Source organism: Rattus norvegicus, chromosome 6, assembly GCF_036323735.1.
Source record: "Rattus norvegicus strain BN/NHsdMcwi chromosome 6, GRCr8, whole genome shotgun sequence".
Classification (NCBI taxonomy): Eukaryota; Metazoa; Chordata; class Mammalia; order Rodentia; family Muridae; genus Rattus; species Rattus norvegicus.
Window position 1 is genome coordinate 107,964,940 of NC_086024.1, and position 23,003 is coordinate 107,987,942.

Consider the following 23,003-nt stretch of genomic DNA (forward strand, 5'->3'; position numbering starts at 1 on the left):
TGCTGCTTGCTGGTGCCGGAAGATGTCCCTCTTGTTCTGTTACATCTTACTCACGAAACTGCATGCCTCTGTGTTTTGAGCGCTGTAATTAAAGGCATATGCCACCATGCTTTTCTTTACCTGGACCTTGCTCTGTACCAGACTGGCCTTGAACTCAGAGATCTGCTTGCCTCTGTCTCCTGGGATTAAAGGCATGTACCACCACACCTGGACCTAAGCTTTTCTTTATTTCTTTTCACAAGATCTTTGTAAGCACAGCCACTCTGCCTCAAGATCTGGACCACAGGTGTGCTCTCCACTTCTGGATTGTAGTTCATTCCAGATGTAGTCAAGTTGACAACTGAGAATAGTCATCACCATCCTTCTCTTGTCAATTTGACATACAATCATACCTCTTTATGTCCAAATAAAAACAATAACAGGTCATTATAATTCCTAATATGACATAACTAACTCTTGTTGAACTGTAAACACACAATTAAGCTTAGCTGGCCTGATCCAAGGTCACCACTCCCTTAATTTGTTTATCTCCTTGAAGACAGGATTTAGCTCCATTATACTTTCTGCTGCTCCTTTAATACTTGAACCATACATTTTGCATTTTTCTTTTCTAAGTTGGCTATGCTTGGTCAAAATGCTCTTTGCGAGAATGAACCACATGACAGAGTCTCTGGTAGGCTATTTTGAGATTTCCTTCCTCAATGCTATTAATCTACATCTCTTTAGCCTCAGGCAAACTCTTTAGACAAGGGCAAAAAGCAGCCACATTCTTTACCAAAATATCACAAGAATGACCACGAGGCAACATTCTAAAATTCTTCTCTGGAACCTCTTGAACCAGGCCTCCAGAATTCAAATCACCCTCAGGACCAATGTCTTCTATATTCCAACTAGGATGGCCCATTATACTCCACTTAAAGTATTCTACTGTTTTCCAAATCCAAAGTTCCAAAATCCACATTTTTCCAAACAATGGCATGGTCAGGCCTATTACAGCAATACCCCAGTCCCTGGTACCAACTTCTGTCTTAGAGTCTTATTATTGTGAAGAGACACTATGACCAAGGCAATTCTTATAAAGGCAAACATTTAATTTGGGCTGGCTTACAGTTTCAGAGGTTTTGTCCATTATTGTCATAGCAGTTTACAGGCAGACCTGATGCTGGAGGAGCTGAAATTCTACATCTGGATCAGAAGGCAGTCAGGAGGAGACTGGAATCCCACACTTAATGCTTAAGCATAAGACATCTCAGAGCCCACTCCTACAGTGACACACTTCCTCCAACAAGGCCACACCTCCCAACAGTGCCCTTTCCTGTGGGCCAAGCATTCTAATACATGAGTCTATGGAGCCAAACCTATTCAAACTACCATGGAGAGTAACATTTTGTATAACTGGAATAGAATACTTCTGAGCTGTTGCAGTAGACAACTGTGACTTCCACTAGTGAATAGAATCCTCTTTGTCCCCTAGGAATGGCATCCTCACTCTTTCCTCAGGATAATATCTTCCCTTTTCCCATGAGGACATGTAACACAAGCATTTAACACATGTATCACAAGTGACTCCAAACAGAAGGCTGAGATCTCCCCTCCTCCAGACAATCATGGGAAATGGGAAATATGAAAGGCCAGAACTTCAGAAAGATATTGTCTCCACAAGGGGAGAGCCTGTAACAAAAGAACCATGACATGTAATACTCAAGAGACAAAAGCAGAGAAGCTGAACTCATGTGATGGTTTTTGAGTTCCCATATCCCCCAGATGACCACTCTGCCATGATGGCTCCCCCTCATGCAGCCTGAGAGAGCCTTAACCACTAAAGCCACTTAGAATGGGGGGTTCTCACTTTGCAATTGACATTTGGATTCATATTGGTTGCCTTATAGCTATTTGCAGTTGCTGTTAGACTAATCCTGGTGTTGTTTGAATGTCACTCAGCTTCCCAGCAACCAGAACTGTCCTTGGATTTATTCTTGGTATTGGTCTTCTACCCTGGGCTTCTAGTAATAGCATCATTTATTGAACTTCTTGATATATTTTTCTTTCTAGTGTGGTTGAGAGAAAGTCTACAGGGGAGATTTGTCCTGGTTTATGGTTTCAGAGACTTAGGTTTGCGGTTGGTTGGCTCCAGTGTTTTTAGGTTGGTGATGCGTTTGATTGTCATTGTCAAAGGTATAGTTGGCTAGAGATGCTCACCCCATGGCAGCCAGGGAGAAAGAGTCTCCAGTAACAGCAAGGGGCCTGGGCTACACATTACCAAGAGCATGGCCCCTGTGACCCACTTCCTCGTAGACCTTGCATCCTAATTTCTGTCACTTCCTAATATTGCTACTATTTTGTGAACCTGTCAAGGGTTTAATCTATTGATTAGGTCAGTGCTCTCAGGAGATGATCAGTTTCCCGAACCTATCACCTGGCAAGTAGGCCCAGAAGACTCATCCTTTAGAGGTTCTGACCATGACAGTCATCTTTCTGCTCTTGCCTGGTCTTCTGGAAAGCACATGGACTGCACACAGGAGAATGCAGATCACTGGCCCGCGTGCCTGTCAGGTTACACTCTCAGGGCTTCCTTCTGGCAGTCACTCGAATTTTAACCCACAGTCCTAGCACTAGACCTCCTCCTGGCATTAGTACCTGCTGCTCCTAGGAAGACTTTATGTCACTTGTCACTAGATCAGTTCCTGTCTCCATGTACTGAGAGAAGATGACTGTGAAACAGTAAGTGGAACATGGCCATTGGTCATGTGACCTGGCACGTTTACCCTTCTCCCCCGTTCATTCACTGAGCAAGTGTCAGCTCAAAATTGAACTCTTTGCCCTTTGGAAATTTGAACTTATATTCTCTCATCTAAGTACTGAATAACTGGGGTCCAACCTTGCTAGACTTCTGAGATACGATAAGAGCTGTGCATTCAAGATGGTATGGCTGTAGATAAATTTACCTCCTCTCTTCTTCTGTGGTTTTGGAAGGTTGTAGATTTACTAAAATCCAGCACAAATCAGAGATCAGAAACATATATTTGAATAGAACATCATTAACTAGTTAAACATTTCCCTCTTCCCCCCTCTTCCACCAGAGGAGGGAGGGTTCTAACGAGGCCTGCCCATCTCCTGTAGGGCAAACTTATTTGTCTCATGCCATTTCGTGCCGCTATCCCATCTGGGCCATTAAACAAATATTTCCAAGGGATTTCTTTCATTTTAGTGTGGTTGCTGATGGATATACAAATGAGAAATCCTGGGAAAAAAGCTGTGATTACAAAGGTTGATTGGCTGAATTAAACGAAGTTGGAATGTTGCCAGTCTAGAGTCACACTATCTTAGGAGGCTGGGTGGTGGTGCCAGTACATATCTTTAATTCCAGCACTTGGGAGGTAGAGGCAGGCAGATCTCTGTGAGTTCATGGCCAGCCTGGTCTACAGAATGAGTTCCAGGACAGCCTGGGCTACACAGAGAAACCCTATCTTGAAAAACAAACAAAAATTATCTTGAAGCATCTTTAACCCACCTAACAGCAACTTATTGTCCACCTCTGTATGTGATTTAATGTCTTCGTGACAATTAGGTAAGTTCTTTACAAGCAGACAATTTCCAATAACCAAGGGGCTGAGAATATCCACGGACAGCATCTAAGGCCATTAGCAACATTTTTGCTGCCCCCTATAACCACCTACCTGATACATTCATCCATGTAGTCGAAAGTCTGTTGTTTTATGACCTTCTTTGTTCTATTTCTTAAAAAGCCCATGGAGTCGCTACATCTTTAGAGCGTGGCGTTTGGGGAGCGTCGAATCTGTGTTTTCCGATCTCACTCTTAATTTGGCTTCAGAATGAACCGTCTCTTTAAGGTGAGAACCGTTTCTGTGGCTGACTGTTTTGATACTCGAGCTGAAGGAGAGTAATAACATAGACACAGGAGTCAGCTTGGAGAAATAAGAAGCCTTTCCCATGCCCCGTGACCTCAAAATAGTAGCTCCCTTCTGGCAGCTATCTGAACCCTGACCTGACCCTGTTCCCATGCTGCCGTGAGGAAGCTGGCTTTCCCTTCACTTGCAGGCAGACAAACGTCACAATGTTTGTAGATTTCTCATGGATCTCTGCATAGACCCGTGGCAATCACTGACTTAAAACACTTAAGAAAGTTCAAGGCTGTGACAATAATAACTCACTCGTCACAGGGCAAGCTGGATCTCCACAGCAGCTGATGATGGCTCTTTTAGCGAAAGGAGTCAAGGTGCTGTCTGTCCAGCAGAGGGCACAGGCCCACCTCATCCCCAAACCAAAGGACTGGTTCCGGTGTTGGCAAGGGGAGGGGTCTCCTCCTCCTGTGCCTGGTCCCTCTGCTGACCTGTGCCTGGTTTGTAACTGCACTCTTTGCCTTGGATTTCTTGAGATTTTGGTTGGGAGGCGAGCCTTTGATGACTGGGTCACCTCTCTAGCTCATCCTTGGGATTTCTTAAAGCTCCATGGAAAATGTTACATCCAGGCTCCTCCTGAGGCATTCGCCATCCACCATCTCCCTCTTCTTCCACAGATCTCCTCCAGGATGCAGGAGATCACCTCAGATGTCGTCTGGATTGAAATGTTAAAAGTTAAGCATTCTAACCCAATGAAGAAGACAATATTTGATCTTTTTGGTTTTGTGCTTCTGTAATTTAAAAATTATATGTAAAATTATTTATTAATCATACTTATTAATTATACATATATATGTGTGTGTGTGTGTATGTGTGTGCATGTGCATACCTCAGTACATGTGTGGGAGTCAGAGGACCACTTGTGGGAATTGGTTCTCTCACTTCATCATACGGGTTCTGATTTCAAGCTTAGGCCTCAGACTTAGCAGCAAGCAGCCTTACCCACTGAATCTTCCTGCTGGTCCTTTGGGTCTCCTGTAGCTCACACTGGCCACAAATCTCTGTACGGCTCAGCATGACCTTGAACTCCTGACCATCCTGACTTAGTCTCTCAAGTGCTGGGATGACAGGCATGGGCCGCTATACCCAGGAAGTCCTGTCATTTCACTTGAGAGACAGTGTGGAACTCATCTAGGTACCTGCTCTCAGAGGAGCAGTTTATAATGAAAATCATCACACTAGCTTACTCCTACGATTCTAGGAGTAAATATTATATATGGGCATTTTCAACAAAGGAATGAGGCCTGGCTAGTACAGGGCCAGGAATCAGATCACAGGGCAGGACTGGGGTTTGGGGGAGGTAATTGCTTTGCTTGTGGTAAATTTTCCTTTGGGAACCTGGGAGGCACAGGAACCACCACCTACCCTGTCCCACAGCAGTGTGCAGAGCAGGTCACATGTTGACTAGTACTTCCTGGTGACGGGTGAGCTCCTCTTCCCTCAGAAACCTTTAATTTAGACACCTTGCTTTGTCTGACAGAACGGGAGGGTCTTACTTCAGACCCCTGCTGTACTGCTTGCTGCCGAGTTGATTCCACTCAGGATCTCCCCACCCCCACCGCTGCTCCCACTCAAACCTAACAGGTCACACACGCCCTAAACGGTTTTCGTTTGGAGATTGGCAGTGCTCCCTCCACAAGTACTGGACATTTCAACGATGCCAGGCAGCATATTGGATACCAAGGATGCGCAAACAGATGTAGGCTCCTGCTCTCTTGGGCTGCTCTCTGGAGGGCTAATCCCATTAATCAATTAATCATTGACCAAATGTGCAAGTGCAGCCCAGATCTGTCCTGCAGAGGAGAGGTCTGTGGGGGAGGGGAGCAGATGGGAAAAGGGATTTGGACTTGTTCATGGCGTTGGGAGTGAGCATCTTTCTTGAAAACTTGGCAGCTATGTTGAGGTCTGAACAACGAGTAAGAATTGGGCAAAGGGATGGCCTGGTGTGCATGGAGACCTGGAGACTCCTGGGGCATTGTAGGTAGAAGGTACTAGAAGACCTGAGTTGGAGCAAGAAGTCACCAGGGAGGGGGGCGGATTGAAGAAGCTTGGGCACAGCTCAGGAAGGTCCTTGCTGTGGCCCTGGCAAGGAGGTGGACTTTATAGGAGTCACAGAGAGTTGTTGAGCAAGTTCAGTGAGTGGTGGCAATGATGGTGACAGTGGGGATGTGGCTGTTCTGGCTCTGTGATGTGGGGAGGGCGACGAGGCAAGAAGAGCAGGAAGGAGAGAAAAAAAGGACAAGAAAGTGGAGTGAGGTTGGCAATAGTGAAGGCCAGAGGGACTTATGGTTGAAATCAGAGCTGGGCATAGTGGCACATGTGTGTGACCCAGCACTTAGAAAGTGAGTGGAGGCAGGAGGATGAAGCCATATAGAAAAATCAAAGCCAAAAAAAAAAAAAAAAAAAAAAAAAGAGGTGTGTCAGGCAGCTTGAAATCCACAAAGCTTGTTTGCACAGGAATCATCCATCCATCCATTGTCACCTTCAAGCCTCCTCAAGTGTAAATGTGACAGGAGCCTGAAGGTGGCAGGTCCACTGATGCGTGCGGGAGCAGAGCAAAGCTCAGTTATGTTTATCCGAGCAAACGTCCCTGGTGCCGGACCCCAAGGAGCCTTTTCCAGCCCTGCTGCGTCTTCAGCATGAGTGGCACTGAAGACGAAGCTGGGGGGTGGGGGAGGGGCAGGGACTGGCGTCCAGGTTATTTTTAGCACATCCTAGGAAATAGCCAACGTTCTCATTTGGATCCTCATTAAAACCCAGAGCCCGACTTCACCCAATTCTTGTTCCTAATATCTGCAAACTTCCCCCTTACCAGATAATTGACAATAGGCTTCCACAGACGTCTCAGCACTTCTGCACAGCTCTGGAAACATTAGGTCTGACATGCCATCAGGTTTGCCAAGGCAGCAGGAATCCCAGGGGGCAAGTGCGGTGGAGCGGAACAGCGGGGACAGCACAGAATGACTGATCTCTTCAGAAGGCCTTCTAGGGAAGCTCTCCTAGGTCCGTGTTTTCCATTGTCTCTGAGGCGAAGTTGGGGGCAGTGACTTTGGGGACACTGCACGCATGGTGTTGAGGATCAGGCTTCTTTCTTTTTCCTTCCTAGTTTTTGTCTTTGCCCTTAAATGGTGGCATTATCACTGCACCACTCTTCTCTTCTTCCTTCCCTTTTCCCCCTTCCTCCCTCCCTCCTTCCCTCTTCCCTTTCTTCCCTCCTTCCTTCCTTCCCTACTTCCTTCCCTCTTCCCCTTTCTTCTTCCTTCCCCTACCCTCCTTCCTTCCCCTTTCTTCCTTCCTCTTCCTCTTCCTCTTCCTCTTCCTCTTCCCCTCCCTCCCTCCCTCCCTCCCTCCCTTCCTTCCTTCCTTCCTTCCTTCCTTCCTTCCTTCCTTCCTTCTGTCCTTTGACAGGGTCTTTCTGAGTTGTGTAAGCTGGCCTTGAATATACTCTATTCCCTTTAAACTTGCAATCCTTCCACCTCAGTTTTGCAAGTAGCTAAGATCATAGACCCGTGTCACCAGGCTTGGCACTGGTGATTTAATTTTTTTCCTTTTCAAAACAGTAAGAACAGTTTTTAAATTTAGCAACTTAGAATCACAGAGGAATCAGGGTCTGATGTATCTCTGTGCTGATCTCCTGGTGGCATCTAGGCTCTCCACTACCTGACCCTGGGTAGAATGTTTTGCACACTTGGCTTCTGGTTCCTCCTTCCTGCTCCCAACATGAGAACGTGTTGGCCTAATATAATATATAGCATATAGTCTCCAGTTTCTAGGATTCTGGCTTTGTTCATGTTCATGTATTGCTCTATTAATAGTTTTTTCTTTAGTTTGACTCATTCATTTTTCCCAAGTCTTGCGTGTGTGTGGTGCATGCCTGTGAGTGTGGGTGTGGCCATATGTGTGCACATGGAGGCCAGAACAGGATGCCATGGTGTCTTCCTCTTTAAGGCAGGGTCTCTCACTGAATTGGGAGCTTCCTATTGGGAGCAGCTAGGCTGGCTGCTTAGCAAGCTATCAGTGTTTACCTATCTCTGTCTCCCGGTGTTGGGGTTACAGGCATGTCCAGCCATGTAGGCTTTGTATGTTAGTGCTGGGGACTCACACTCAGGCCCCTCACACTTGCAGAGGAAGCACTCTTACACACTGAGACATCTCCCCATCTCCCCGGCCCCTTTCTAAGTATTTTACAAATACATTTTAAAAGGCTGTGGGGTGGCTCAGTTGATGTTTCTTCCTAAGTATGAAGAGGTAGGTCCCATACCCAGAACCACCCAAATAAACCTGTGCACAGTGGGTCGTTTGGCAATCCCAGCACCAGATGGGAAGGCATGGGGAGATCTCTACTGCTTGCTGGGACACTGTCTCAAAGGAGGGAGATGGCATTACTGAGGGTGACACCAAGGGAGTCCTGTGGCCTCCATGTGCATACACATGTGCGTACAGGTACACGCACAGGCACACATACAAACACCACATATATACACACAGCACACACACATATACACAGACATAGATACATACATACCACACATATACCATATATATATATATACATACATATGTCACACTCATACACACACATGTATATATAACCTCACAGTACATACACATACACCATACATATAAACACATATTTAGCATACACATCATATACATACACATACACACCATACATGTGTACATACACATATTACTACATATACACACATATATATACAACATATATATACAACATATATATATACACACACCACATAAACATATGCATACCCACATATATATTGCACAGACACACATAGATGTGTGTGTGTGTGTGTGTGTGTGTGTGTGTGTGTAAATAAAACTTTGCCTATAGCGAGTTTTGGCATGAAAATGAGTGGATTGATGTGCAGTAGGTCTTTTATTTGCATAAATAAGCACAGATCTAAAATTCAAATGTTTCTTGTGTACACAGTAAGACTATGTTTGCTCACTGGCATGATGGCAGGTAGAGCTGCTCTAGGAAAGTGTGTGAGCTGATTTCACCATACCTTCCTCTTTGCAGATGGTCTTGTCTACCCAGGCTTCCAAAAATAGAACCATAGGCTTGGATGTGCATTGTTCCTACTACCTAGAGCTAATAATTTAGTAAAGAAAAAGAAACATGAGGCCTAACTATTAGAGAACAAGTGGAGAAAACATGTAGTGAAGTGTGTGTGCATGTGTATATGTGTATATGTATGCATCTGTGTGTGTGTGTGTGTGTGTGTGTGTGTGTGTGTGTGTTTCCTTTGAACACTAGACACTTGCTGGTTATGGTTCAGGTATAGAATTGAGGGGTGGGTCATTTGTGGACTTGTCCTCATTTTAAAGGGTTACCATTGACTAGTCAACTCTTTATGTGTCCCTGTGGTCTGTGCCATATTATAGAGATAAACTCTGGTTTGAAAGTTAGTGGTAATCATTAGCTGGACAGAAGGTTGTTAAGTCACGTGTTTGCTCTATATGACATCCTCCTGTGTGAGTCACCAGAGATGCAGAGGTGAGGGGTCTCCTTTTCCCTTAAAGAGCTGGAGTGTTTCAGGAGATGGAAATGAGAGAGACCGCATGATAAAGTGTCCCACACTGCTTAGCAGGTCAGGGCACCTGTGTCTAGGAGAGGAGGAATGCTGGTCCGGGAAGATGAGCTGATTGGTTTTTATTGTTCACTTTGTGCAAACAAGAGTCACCTGGGAAGAGGGACCCCCTCACCCCTCCAACCCCAATTGAGCAAGTGCCTTCACATTGGCCTCTGGCATACCTGTAAAACATTTTATTGTTTGTTAACTGATGTAGAAAGGCCCAACCCACTATGGGTGGTTCATTCCCTTCACAGGTGGGCCTGGGCTGGAAAAGGAAGGTGGCTACCAAACATGAATCTGGAAAGAAGCCAGTAAGTGGCACTCCTCAGTGATCTCTGCTTGGCTCCCAATGAGCTCCTGCTCTGACTTCCCTCAATGATAAACTGTGTACATGAAAAAAACCCTTCCCTCTCCAAGTTGCTTTGGATGATGGTGCTTATCACAGCAGGAGAAAGCAAATTAGAATAGGAGGCAATTCTCAGACAGAGGCTCTCAGGAGCAATTGGCAAGTATGCTGTGTGGGAGGGACTGCTCTACTAAGGAGACTTAGTATAGAGTGTGACTTAGTAGGGCTGAAACAGAGTTTGCTGTATGTATGTGGAGAAATGGCAGAGAGTATGGCTGCATGCAGGCAGAGGCTGGAACAGAAGTTGAAAGTTGTACATCCTGATCTATAAGAAGAGAGAGAGACAGAGAGAGCCTAGGCCTGGCATGGGCTTTTGAAATTTCAAAACCCACTCCCAGTGACATACTTTCTCCCACTCGGCCACATCTCCTAATCTTTCTAATCCTTTCTAATGCTGATGACTACACATTTCTGGGTAGAAGGCTCTGCTAAGAGGAATGTATAGGGCGTGACTTAGTAGGGATGAAATAAGCTGTATATGTGTGTCTGTGTGAGATGGAGATACATGTGTACATACAGAGAAAGGCAGGGAGTAAGGATTGTGGGAAGGAGACAGAGATAGATAGATAGATAGATAGATAAATAGATAGATAGATTGATAGATAGATAGATAGTAGCATGAGATCAGGCTACTCAGCAAAGGTTACTGGACTAGTAGGCAGGTGTGGTTGTTTGAATAAGAATGTCCCCCATAGGCTCACATATTTGAATGCTAGGCACCAGGTCGTAGCATTATCTGAAAGGATTAGAAGGGTTAGGAGGTGTGGCCTTGTTGAAGGAAGTGTGTCGCTGGAGGTGGGCTTTGAGATTTCAAACATCTGTGCCAGGTCTAGACTCGCTCTCTTCTTCTGGCAGGATGTAGAACTGTCAAGTACTGTTCCAGAGCCTGCCTACATGCAGCCATACTCCCTGCTATGATGATAATAGACTGAGTCTCTGTAAGCAAGCTCTCAATTAAATGTTTTCTTTCATGTGGGTTGTCTTGGTCTGGGTGCCTCTTTACACCAATAAAACAATGTTAAGACAGAGGTTGGTTGCAGGGCTTGGGGTATTGCTATGACAGGTCTCACCATTCTGTTTGTTGGAGGAATAGGGAAGAATTTGGGACTTTGGACTACGAAGGCCGTTGGATGCTTTAGACAAAGCTTAATGGACCATCATAACAGGAACATGGAATACAGTGCTGGGGGGCAAGTTAAATTGTTGGGGGACACCTCAAGAAGTTTCAGAGGGGAAGAATCTTAGTAAATGGCCTAGAGAACATTCTTGTGATATTTTGGCAAAAAATGTGGCTTCTTTTTTCCCTTGCCTTAAAAATATGCCTCAACTGAAGAGCTTTGGATTAGTGCCATTGGAAGGGGAGATTTCAAGTCCAGTATTGACTCTGTTGTGTGGTTATTAGTAATCACTCTTATGCAGATCTATAATGAACAGGATCAAGATGGATAAACAGAAATTCAAAATGTACAGTTTGAGGAGAAAAGAATCACCAGGATGTGTAATGGAGCTAAGTCCAGTGCTCAAGGAGATAAAAAGTTTAAAGAAAAGCCCATGTTAAATGTAATAAAGAGGAGTGGTGACCACAGGGCAAGAGCTCACCCAGCTAAGGCTTCCAACTTATGAAAAGGAATTAAAGAGAAGCTTAAGCAGTGATGGAAACCATGGGCAACAGAAAGCACCCTCTTCTTCACTTAGCTACCTCTTTAAAGTGCCCACCTCCAAACACAATCACTACCTGGGGTAGTGGGAATTGAGGCATCTACATATGAGGTCAAAGAAATAGTGTATAAGTCATTTCATAGAACACGCACACACCGAAACACAGATGGGTCAGGTTCTTGGTTTAGCAACATAAGAAAGTATGCTAGTGACTTAATCCCACCAGAAACTAAGAGGAGGTAAGAGTTTGCCAATTACTAAATAGGCTGGCGTGGGGCAGGGTCACCAAGTCATGAGAGGATGGGATGTGGGATAGTTATACAACAATGCACACAACTACCAGTGGCTTGGAAATGCTAGAAAACTGGAAGGCATCACTCCGACAAGGAGAAAGATGATATGAATACAACTCATTATCTGTGACTGTGGGTGAAGGTAGGAAAATTAAGGGAAATGTCAAGGCTTCCACCAACCAAGGAGAAGGCTGACCCCAACTTTCTCTTCCAAGTTGAATCTTAAGTCCATTCCAGTCGCTTGAAACTTCAAACTTAAATGTACTATTCCTTAAATAAATTAGTATCAGTTAAAAAAAGTACACATGGTTTGATTTGTCCCCTCCACATACAATGCTGAGATGTAATAGACTTTACCAAAGTACTCAGAAGAACTTCTAAGGATGGATTATTCATGGGGGAGCTGACTTTGAGCACAGATTAATGTCATTGTCTTGGGAATGTTATGTTACAGGAGTAGGCTCCTAGTAAAGGTCTGTGTGTGTGTGTGTGTGTGTGTGTGTGTCTGTGTACAGGTGTGTGTGTACAGGTGTGTGTGTACAGGTGTGTGTGTGTACAGGTGTGTGTGTACAGGTGTGTGTGTACAGGTGTGTGTGTACAGGTGTGTGTGTGTGTACAGGTGTGTGTGTACAGGTGTGTGTGTATGTACAGGTGTGTGTGTGCAGGTGTGTGTGTGTACAGGTGTGTGTGTGTACAGGTGTGTGTGTGTACAGGTGTGTGTATACAGGTGTGTGTGTGTACAGGTGTGTGTGTATGTACTGGTGTGTGTGTACAGGTGTGTGTGCATGTGACATATTTTCTAGTTCTTCCACACTGTTCTGATGCATCTTGAAGGCCCCACCAGACACTGGAACAACAGCTGGGACAGGTTAAGACAGTGCACTTGAAGGGGAGCCACCTGATTGTGAGCATAAGCAGGACAGATAGAAGCAAAGCAATTTTAACCTGGAAAAAAGTAAGACGCTCATCTACCCACAAGTTTCTCCTGTGAAGAACATGGTCCCATATTATCTTCAAGAAAATACTTCTTCAGAAGGAGAAAGGGGCTGGGTGTGCACCAAATACAGACAGAGCTCTATTCTTCTGAAAGAAAACAACTGGGAAAAAGAGATCAGCACTCGGTGGCACTCAGGAGAGACCAGAGTTTGACTTGAAGCCAGGCTGGAGCAGGAACCAGTCAAGAATGATTAGTGCTGCTCAAAGAGCTCACGGCCCATGGAAAATTCCAAGATGGGAGAGAAAAGTGAAACTTGGGCTCAGTTGTCATTGCAGTGCTGAGGGGCTTGGTTTCCATTGTAACATAATGAGCAGGGAGACTAAGGAGAGACAAACCACAGCAGAAGAGCAACTCCCTCACTTCCTTGAAGAGATAGGGGAATGTACTGAGCTCTTTAATGAGGGTGCTGACCTTGAATGTAGATGAATGCCATTATATTAAGAACAGGTTGACTATCATGGAGGTGGGCTCCTAATTAAGGACATACTGTCTTCAAAAAAACAACTTTTCAAAATTAGAGAGGGAGCTCCTGTGAGGCCTCGGCTGGCCTGAGGACAAAAATGTCTCCTCAGGGGACAACAGAAGAGAGAGCTGCCACGTAAGTCCTCTGGCTCCTTCTGAAATCGTCCCTATTGTCACGAAATTTCCTTGGGAATAGCTCAGTGACTAAGTATATGTTTAGCATCAAAGTGAAATTAAAAGTCTTCTCTTGGGATTATTTCCATTTTTAAAGAATAATCTTGCTGAAACCGCATTTTGTGTAAAGCAGTGGGCCTGTACCTTCCTAATGCTGGGACCCTTTAATACAGCTCTTCACATCGTGGTGACCCCCAATTGCAAAATCATTTTTGTTGCTACTTCATAACTGTGGTAACTGTAATCTTGCTACTGTTAGGAATCACAATGTAAATATCTGATATGCAGGATGTCTGATAGGTGACCCCTGTGGGGGTCATGACACACAGTTTAAGGCTGGCTTAGCTGAGAATTCTGAAGACTGTAGCCCTTGTGCAGTTACATGGCTCATTCCATTGATCCTCCTACTTCTCAACCCTAATGTAGCAGGAGACTGAAGGTCTCCCTTAGCTTTAGCCATTCTAATATTAGTGCTCCCGTTTGTCAATATGTTGATATAGGAACATGAATATGCTCAACATGTTTGAGTTTGAAGTCCCTCCCATGGGCTCAGGTGTTTGAACATTTGGTGCCAAGCTGGGGACACTGTTTTGGAAGGTTGTAGGGATTTGGGGAGCTATGACCCTGTTGGCATAGGCGAGACCCTTGGGGCTAGTCTTGAAGCTTCTACTTGCTTCTGATTATGGTCTGAGCTCTTGGCTTCCTGTCTCTTGCAGTAATGGGACCAGCCACCTACTTCATGCTCCCACTGCCATGGACTTGAGCCATATCCATAGCCACGGTGGACTGAAATCCCCTGACACCTAGATCTGTGAGCCAAGGTTACTCCATCTATCAGGCACTGTGTCACAGCCACAGAAGACAGCTAGTAACCTGTCTCTGCTTGCCTCTTATTGCTGCAATCAACTCCATAACTAAAGGCAGATCAGGGAAGACAGGGTTTATTTGGCTTACAGGTCATACTCTATCACTGCGGGAGCTCAAGGCAAGACCAGATGCAGAACGCTGCTTACTGGCTTCCTTCTCATGGCTTCCTCAGCCTGCTTTCTTATAGAACCCAGGACCACCTGCTCAGGGGTATCCCCACCCATAAGGCCCTGGACCTTCCATATCATCACTAACCAAGAAAATGTACCAGGGGTTGGGGATTTAGAGCGCTTGCCTAGGAAGCGCAAGGCCCTGGGTTCAGTCCCCAGCTCTGAAAAAAAAGAAAGAAAGAAAGAAAGAGAGAAAGAGAGAAATAAATAAATAAATAAATAAATAAATAAATAAATAAATAAAGAAAGAAAGAAAGAAAGAAAGAAAGAAAACATACCAAGGGCTTGCCTAGGGACCAATCCAAAGGAGGCATTTTCTCCATCAAGGTTCCCTCTTCCCTGGTGACTCTAGCTTCTGTCAGGCTGATGACCAACAGCTCATGAACGTACTCAGTCACTTTTATTAAGAATGCCTTTTCTTTACATCGATTCACCTTGGGGGGGCATATGAATTTATGTTAAAAGGAAATGCTGCATTGCTATCTGAAATAGAAACTCATAGACTTCCAAAGATGTTCATCATAATCTGAATCAAATGTGACTGAGAGCGACTACTTAGATAATAACATTTTCATGGATCTATCTCCAGTGAACTCCTCTCACAGGAGTGGTGGTAGATAAATCTTGCTGGAGAAACACTACCCTCAGATAGGCCCATTTCTCTCCCTGGGGCATGAGTTACAATGAAAGACATTGACCAGAGATCCTTATTGTAAGGATGGCTGCTCCCGGCTCTCCAACCCACAAGAAAGCACAATAAGCAGGTTTATGTAACAGAGTTGAGGTTGCTTCAACTAACTCAAACTGCTTGCTTATTCCCATTTCTCTCCATTCTGACCTCTGTCAGATTCCCTTTACATCCTACCTCTCCCCTTCAGGTGACCTCAGCTCCACTATGGACAGGCAACATCAGCCCTCCTCATCAGCACCTCCTCCTCGCCAGCCCCTTCCTTCACCTGCTCTGGGGGTTCCCTGGACACTGTGGCAGGTATGCTCTCCTCATGTACAGAATCTGTGGTGATTCTTCAACCAATTGTAGACCGAGCAGCTGTCAAAAGATCTTTAAGTGGATTCTGTGGTCGAGCTAACGACAGGTCTGAGCATCTCGCAGGTGTGTGTCATCAGCACCTCTGACTCATCTTCCCCTCAATCCAATGATCAACAAACTCAGAGAGCTTCAGAAATCTGTATCGGAATTAACACATGTTGGGTTTGCCTAAGCACAGGGTAAGATGTTTGGTGTATCTTTAATGCAAGGTTGGGAAGCCTAAGTAATTAATATTTCTAACCCATCTATAATATGAATCGTGAACTTCACCAATTAGATGATATTTCTATGGTACAACAGCATCTTACTTTTGATGGAAGAGTGATGGCTTGCACATCCTGGTAAGTCAAAAGAAAGGAATGATTTGATATTGGAGAAAATACAGAGAAGTGGTCAGACCAAGATGTTGAATACCAGAGTACTACCTTTGCATCATAGCGATTAAGTAGTGGTAGGCAGAGAAGGGGCAGGGATATATCAGCGTTTCAGGGAGATCTCTGCTGGATATTCCAACATGGTACAAACTAACCATGGCTGTTGATTCTGCTCATTACAGCTTGCCCTCTCCGAACAGAGAAACATTTACCTGAGAGGGCACTTACCAAATGCCATCAATTCTCTAAGATGAGAACCTGACAGGCTATATTCTCAGGCACAGAGAGAACCTCTGGAAAGTTGAACAAAGTTAGAGCCTTGGAGTGAGGAAAGCAAGTATCATTGTGGCACATGCTGTCACTGTGCCACACAGGCCCCAAGAGATACAACTCCAGAAGGAGCTCAGATATCTCTGTGCAATGTCACTGGTGTCCTTTGACAAAGAAGCCATTTGGATACAGAGAGGCCATCCCAGAGGAAATAAAGACCATGTGTGGATACAGAGAAAGTGGCCACATACAGAGGCCTTGGTAGAAGCCAAACCCACTTATGTCTTGATTTAGAACATCTACACTCTAATCCTGAGAGAAAGACACGGCTGCCATTTAAGTCCCCTTCTATTGTAGCCTTTCATTAGCTCAGTGGTTCTCAATCTTCCTAGTGCCATAACTCTTTAATACAGTTCATCATCTTGTAGTGATTCCCCAATCATACAATTATTTTTTGTTGCTACTTCGTAATTATAATTTTGCCACTGTTATGAATCATAAAGTAAATGTGTTTACTGATTGTCTTAGGCAACCCCTGGGAAAAGGTCATTAGATCTCTTAAAGGGGTCATGACCCCTAGGTTGAACTACTGCATTAGGCTATCATGGTGTACCACTAAACAGTCTAGTCAGAATCTTAAGGGATCTCTTCCTTGGGTGCTAGGCCCACCGGCCTGTCTCCTTTTGCGTGGATGTGTGTAGCTGGATGCTGTTTGTGCTATGTCCGTTTTATTGGTTTCTTATATTTACTATCCTTCCAATCTTTTTTCACCCTAATCCCCTCCAACTCCCCAAGGTAGGAGAGAAAGAAGGTTAGGGGGGAAAGGGAGCCTAGATCTCCGTAGACTACTTCCTGGTGGTTAGGGGCTTTGGATTGCTAGAGGCAAGTCCAGTCTTCATTGTCAGATATCCAGTAATCCCGCAAGCCAGCAACAGCAAACCAGCAATCCAGCAAACAGCAGAGACCACAGGGGAAGCAGCAGTCACAGGTCCTCTCAGGACTCTCCCATTTATGCCCTCCCTACCGTCCCCAGAGTCAAACTATCTGTAGCTGTCAAAAATCACACCCCTCTTAGAGTAAGATCACAGTCAGCTGCTGTGGACAAACCGAAGCAGCCCCATATCCCATGCTTGGCATTAAAACAAAAACATATTCATATAATGTAACTTGGGTTTTTAAAAGAGACCAAAATTCTCACTGCAATGGACAGTGGAGGAAGAAAACTGAGAAGGAAAGTATCTGGATCAAGGCCTGGCCATTTTGCTTACACAGGCTGAGCTATCTCCTGATTCTTGATTGAGTTTCCATTAGCAGCAACATGAGGGCCCTAGCTGAGGCAAACACTTTGTGTTTCCAGGCAGAGGAAGATGCTGTTTTGATGAAATTTTGTAAATAGGCCTCTGTGTTTTATAAGTCTAGGTTTCTTGAGGCAAGAAAATTGTATTGGCCCCAAAAGGAAGGAAAACGAATCCTCTGTGGTTTGAGAGTTGGAAAGAAAATTTGCCTGATTTCAAGCATGGGTTTACACTATGGAACTGCAGGCCTGGGAGTCAGTGACGAGGGAGGATTCCTCCAGATAACCAAGGGGGTTGTGAAAAGACCAGGCTTTAGGGAAACTGAGGCTTAGGGTGTACAGTTCTTCTGGCACATCGAGTGGGTGAGGAGATCTAACCGCCTTGGCTGGCTGCATAGGGATTTGTTAAAATGCAGATTCCCAGGCATACAGTAAATTGGCTGAATTAAAATCCCTGAGTCTGTGGCCTGGGGACAAGCATATTAGGAAGTTTATCAGCTGAGTCATTGCTGAGTATGCACAGTGTTAATTAATTTCTCTAATTAACTCCCCAGCCAGACAGGAAAATTCCTGAAAACAGATGGCTGAGAAGTCTGGGGTCAAGTTCTACCTGAAGGTCTGTGAGATGGCTCAGTGGGTAAAGGCCCTTGCCACCAACCCTGACAGCTTGAGAAACTTTAGTTTCCTGGGATCTACAGGGTGGAAGGAGAGAACCAACTTCTGAAAGTTGTTCTCTGACCTCAACATGACCCTGTTGCTCACATGAGCTCACCCAAGGGTGTTCTCTCTCTCTCTCTCTCTCTCTCTCTCTCTCTCTCTCTCTCTCACACACACACACACACACACACACACACAATAAACATAATAATAAAAATATCCTATCTGAAACTGGATGTTTATAGGTCATCCATCACTTTGGGTATATTCTTATGGGCCAGGCTAGGTTGGGCTGGATCTTTGAAATAGATCAATTACCAAAGCATCTGTGTCAGGACTATCCATTGTAGTTGCTGATGACCTAAGCCATTGGGTTACCCAGCTTCTATGGTGAGGCACTCTGGGTGATAGCATTTGGATCTTGACACTCTCAGACCTTCCTGGGGCTGGTGGAGGTGACATGGATGGAGTGACTGATGAGATCTCAGAGACCTCCCCCCACTACCCCGCCTCCATCAGTTAAAGCGTGCCAAGAATGACTGGCAGGGAGGCAATTTACCTCCACTGTCTACAAGTGAAACCCGGAGTCAGACTTCTCCAAGATGAAGTGGCAGTGAGATGAGATACTTGGCCTTGGCCTTGACTGTGAGTGCCCTCTGGGCTGCAGACCCTCCTGTGATTCACCTGATTCTCCTGCTATTGTGTAAAGCCTGTGTGCTCTTCATGCCAAAAGCAATGTAAACCAGTCAACAGCAAATGTTAGCAAAGTGCCAAGGGTGAGGATACCGACGAGGACTGGGAGCTCCTGGCTCTGTCCAGCTGTTCTGTTTCCACGGTGCAGTGCTGGGTCATTTCCGATCCTCTCTGGACCTCTCTCCTTATCTATAGCATGCACAGAAGCTACTCACGGCACTAGCCATCATCTAGGACTTCTAACTCGGCTTTGCTTGCCAATGTGAGCATTTGTGATGATGTAAAGGCAGCTTGGAGACGCTGGCTACATGAAACGAGTTGCTAAACTCTGACTCCGTGAGAGGATCAGCTAATAATTCCCTCTCATAGATTTACGTAATTTTAGAAACTCCTCCTTATCCAAGAGTGAAAATTTGTTGGTTTTGGGATTAGGAGTTTATGATTGAACTTTGTTAATTGAGAAGAAAGATATATGAACGAATAAAGCCCCAGTCCCATATTTGTTCCTGTTTGAGTTAACGCATCAATTAAAAGAGGAACTGTCCTACATCAAGGTGGTCCCTCTACAGAAACATTTATGTGTATAGTCTGTGAGGCCTCGATCTCCGTCCTTTGCCTGAGGAGTTTTTGTCTCAGGTGTGCAGCCCTGTTGAACAATCCATGGACTGTGACTTAACCACTCGAGTGTTTCCCATAGGGATTTGTTTATAACCCTCATTTTGGTCCATTATCCTATTTTTTGGGGATAATATGATTTTACTGCACTCTAAAATACGCATTTCAAAGAAAAGCAAATAAGATGTATGGTAAGCATGCGGAATTGAGTTAGGCCGATAAAGGCTTGCTTGGAATACATCTGATGGCGCAGAATAGCCGTGGTTTCCAGGCAGTTACATTTCAGATATTCAAACACTCCTCCTCTCGGTGGCCAGTTTTTCTTTTCTCCTAGAGTCTGACATTTGTGGCAAACCATATACAATGCACAGTTGTCCTGAGACAGTGGCCATCTCTTTGGTGAGGGTATGACTGCAGGGATGTGACCCACCAGGTGAGGAGTGGGGTCTGCCTTGCAACTCTCAGCTTCCCACAGCTCAGACACAGACAGGCCTAGCCTGGAAGGGGAGATCGCAGCTTGGCTTTTTCCTTGGCTTGCCCATACTTTTCCAGAGCATGGGTGGAGAGTGAGGATGGGGCCGTGGGATAGGACATGAGATGAGAAATAGTGATGGGAAATGGAGATGGCAAGTAGGAGTGGGAGTGGGGCTGGGAAACAGGGATGGGAAGGAGGGAATGGGGCTGGGGAATAGGCGGTGGGGATGGAGGGTGGGAATGAGGAGTGGGAGTGGGAATCAGGGATGCGGAGTGGGGTTAGAGAGTGGGAATGGGGAGAGAGGGTAGGGAGTAGCAGGGTGTCAGGACAGGTTTGCTCCAGAAAAAGTCCTCAAACTCTAGAGTTTGAATGGCTTGAATGATCACAGGGCTTGGCAGAGTGATGAGTTTTAGTTCCCATTTCTAGAGTTTCTGATTTAGAAGCTCTCTTCTGGAAACAGGAAAGCAGTTTTTAAACCTGTGTGTCAAGGTGGTGTGTGTGTGTGAGTGTGTGTGTGTGTGTGTGAGTGTGTGTGTGTGTGTGTGTGTGCATGTGTGTATGTGTGTGATGTTTAGTGGACAAATGAGAAGTATTTAATGTCTGAAACACTCTTACTGGGAATGCTTACTTGAAGGAGTAGCCTGGGTCTTTAGAGCACCCTATCTGGAGTGGATATGAGTGGCTGGAGATGGGTCAGCAGTTAAGAGTGTGTGCTGCTCTTACAGAGAATCTAGGCTCAGTTCCCAGCATAGCATGTCAGGAAGCTCACAGCTGCTTGTCACTCCAGTTCCAGGGAATCTGGCATCTTTTGGCCTCTGCAGATACTGGACTCACACATACCTGTCACACACATACATGTAGAATTAAAAGTAAACATAATAAGGTTTATATGTGTGTGCTTCGGGACAAAGTTCTTATGTACGTCTTCAACTATATTTCCAGTCAACATTGAAGGCTGTGCTAATTTTTGTGATGGTTTGAGTGAAAATGGTCCGGATAGACTCATATGTCTGAATGCTTGATCTCCAGATGTTGGAACTGTTTTGTAAGGACTAGGAGGTGTGGCCTTGTTAAAGGAGGTCTGTCACAGGGGGTGGGCTTTGAGGTTTCAGAGGCTCATTCTATTTCAGTTCTTTCTCTCTCTGCCTCTCTCTCTGCCTTGTGGTTGATTGTTGTCTCAGCATGGAAACTCTCATTGACTACTCCAGCATCATGCCTGACTGTCTGCTGCCATGATCCCCACCATGCTGGTCATGGGCTCACCCTCTGAAATTGTAAGCAAGTCCCCCAATTAAATACTTTCTTTCACAAGTTGTCTTGGTCATGGTGTCTCTTCACAGCACCAGAAGAGTAACTAAGACAATTTCCATAAGATGAATACTGTAGTTAGATTTTCATTGGTACAATGTATGGCAGTATATTCTGTATGTAAGCTGGGGTTGTAGCTCAGTGGTGGAGCTCTTGCCTAGCGTGTCTGAGACTCTGAATTCCGTCTCCAGTACCACAATACTGAAACAAAGCAGAATGATTTGCAAATAAAGGGAAATTTGCACATATAATTCAGCCTTGCATTAACTCACTGTCCTTCTGTGGGCCAAGGCAAATCTATAATATCTCTTATTACAAATGCAGGCCTAGGAGATCCTTGCCTGTAGAGTTGAGAGAAGGAGCTCATGGTCTATCTGTACCATCAGCATAACATCTAGGAGGCAGACTCCTGACATTTTCCAGGGATCTACTTTTGGTAGCTGCTGTATTTATTTATTAAAAGGAGAAGAGTTAATAGTGTCAACAGTGAAGAAGAGCTAAGTCTAAGAATGGCGAGGAGAGGGCTGGGGTGGAGTGACTGATGGTTAACTGATGTTATGGAGCCTAGGTTAACTGAAGAAGAAGCAGGAAACAGATATTTGAAAAATAGGTCAGAACGCAGAAAAATGGGAATAAGAAAGTATTTTGTGTTAATTGAAAAGAACTCCAAAAGCTTTTCTGATAATTCTTTCTTGTAAAAATAGCAAGATCTGCTCAAGGCTTTTCTGGTTATGGCATTTTAAACACTGTCTGGTCATGTGTACATAAAACCTAATGGAAGCCTTTGGGTCTTGCTGGAAGTCAGGCTAAAATACCTTGATGCCCAGGCAGTGCTTTTTTATATGTCTCCAAAAGGACAGACAACAAAGGCGAAAAGTGGACAAATGGGATCGCATCAAACGAAAAAGCTTCCTACAGTAAGGTAAACAATCTGCAGAGCGAGGCAACAATTCAGAGAGAGAGAGAAAGAGAGAGAGAGAGAGTGAGAGAGAGAGAGGGAGAGAGAGAGAGAGAGAGCGCAGAGGGGAAAAGAGAGAGAGAGAAAGAGAGTGTTCACAAAACAGATCTTGAAAGAGGCCAATGTCCAAAATATATAAGAACCCAACTCAATAGCCGGAAAACAAATAGAGCCATGTAAAAGCAAAGCACCCCACTGGCCATTCCTGCAAAGAATATATCAGAATTACCAGTGGAAATATCACAAAATCTCAACACAATTCGCTGTCAGAGAAATGCAAGTGACACCCATAGGGAGATACCCTATTACCCCAGTTAGTGGGGATTATCACAACGGCCAAAGGGAGACATGTTGGCAAGGGTGTGGAGGAAAGGAAGGTGCTGCACACAATCAAGGGAACGTGTGGTACAGTAAGAGCTGTGTGCGGTGGCAGACACCTACAATCCCTAGCACGCAGCAGGTTGAAACGTGAGGAATAGCTTCTCTGAGCATAAACCCAGAAGATATGAAATTCATAGGTCAAAAATGTGCGTGTGTGTGTGTGTGTGTGTGTGTGTGTGTGTGTGCGTTGAAACACTATTGACAACAACCAAGACACAGAAACAAATTAAGTCTTCGTCAACAAATGAGGGGATGGAAAATACGATGCATCTATGCAACAAAATATTATCCCTCCTGAACAAATAAAAAGACTCAGGGCTGGGGAAATAGCTCAGTGGTTAAAGCACTTGGCACACAAGCATAGAGACTGGAGTTTCGATTC

At 44.9% G+C, this 23,003-nt stretch overlaps 1 protein-coding gene and 1 long non-coding RNA gene across 8 annotated transcripts in view; both read left to right on the plus strand.

Moving 5' to 3' along the window:
- Window positions 1-23,003, plus strand: part of Rgs6 (regulator of G-protein signaling 6) — a 651,590-nt gene that overhangs the window by 89,057 nt on the left and 539,530 nt on the right. The gene's annotated exons all lie outside the window — the stretch shown is intronic.
- LOC134479449 (uncharacterized) lies at window positions 4,036-4,632 on the plus strand. Its single transcript, XR_010052744.1, has 2 exons — window positions 4,036-4,360; window positions 4,538-4,632. It is a non-coding gene; the product is annotated as an uncharacterized LOC134479449 (long non-coding RNA).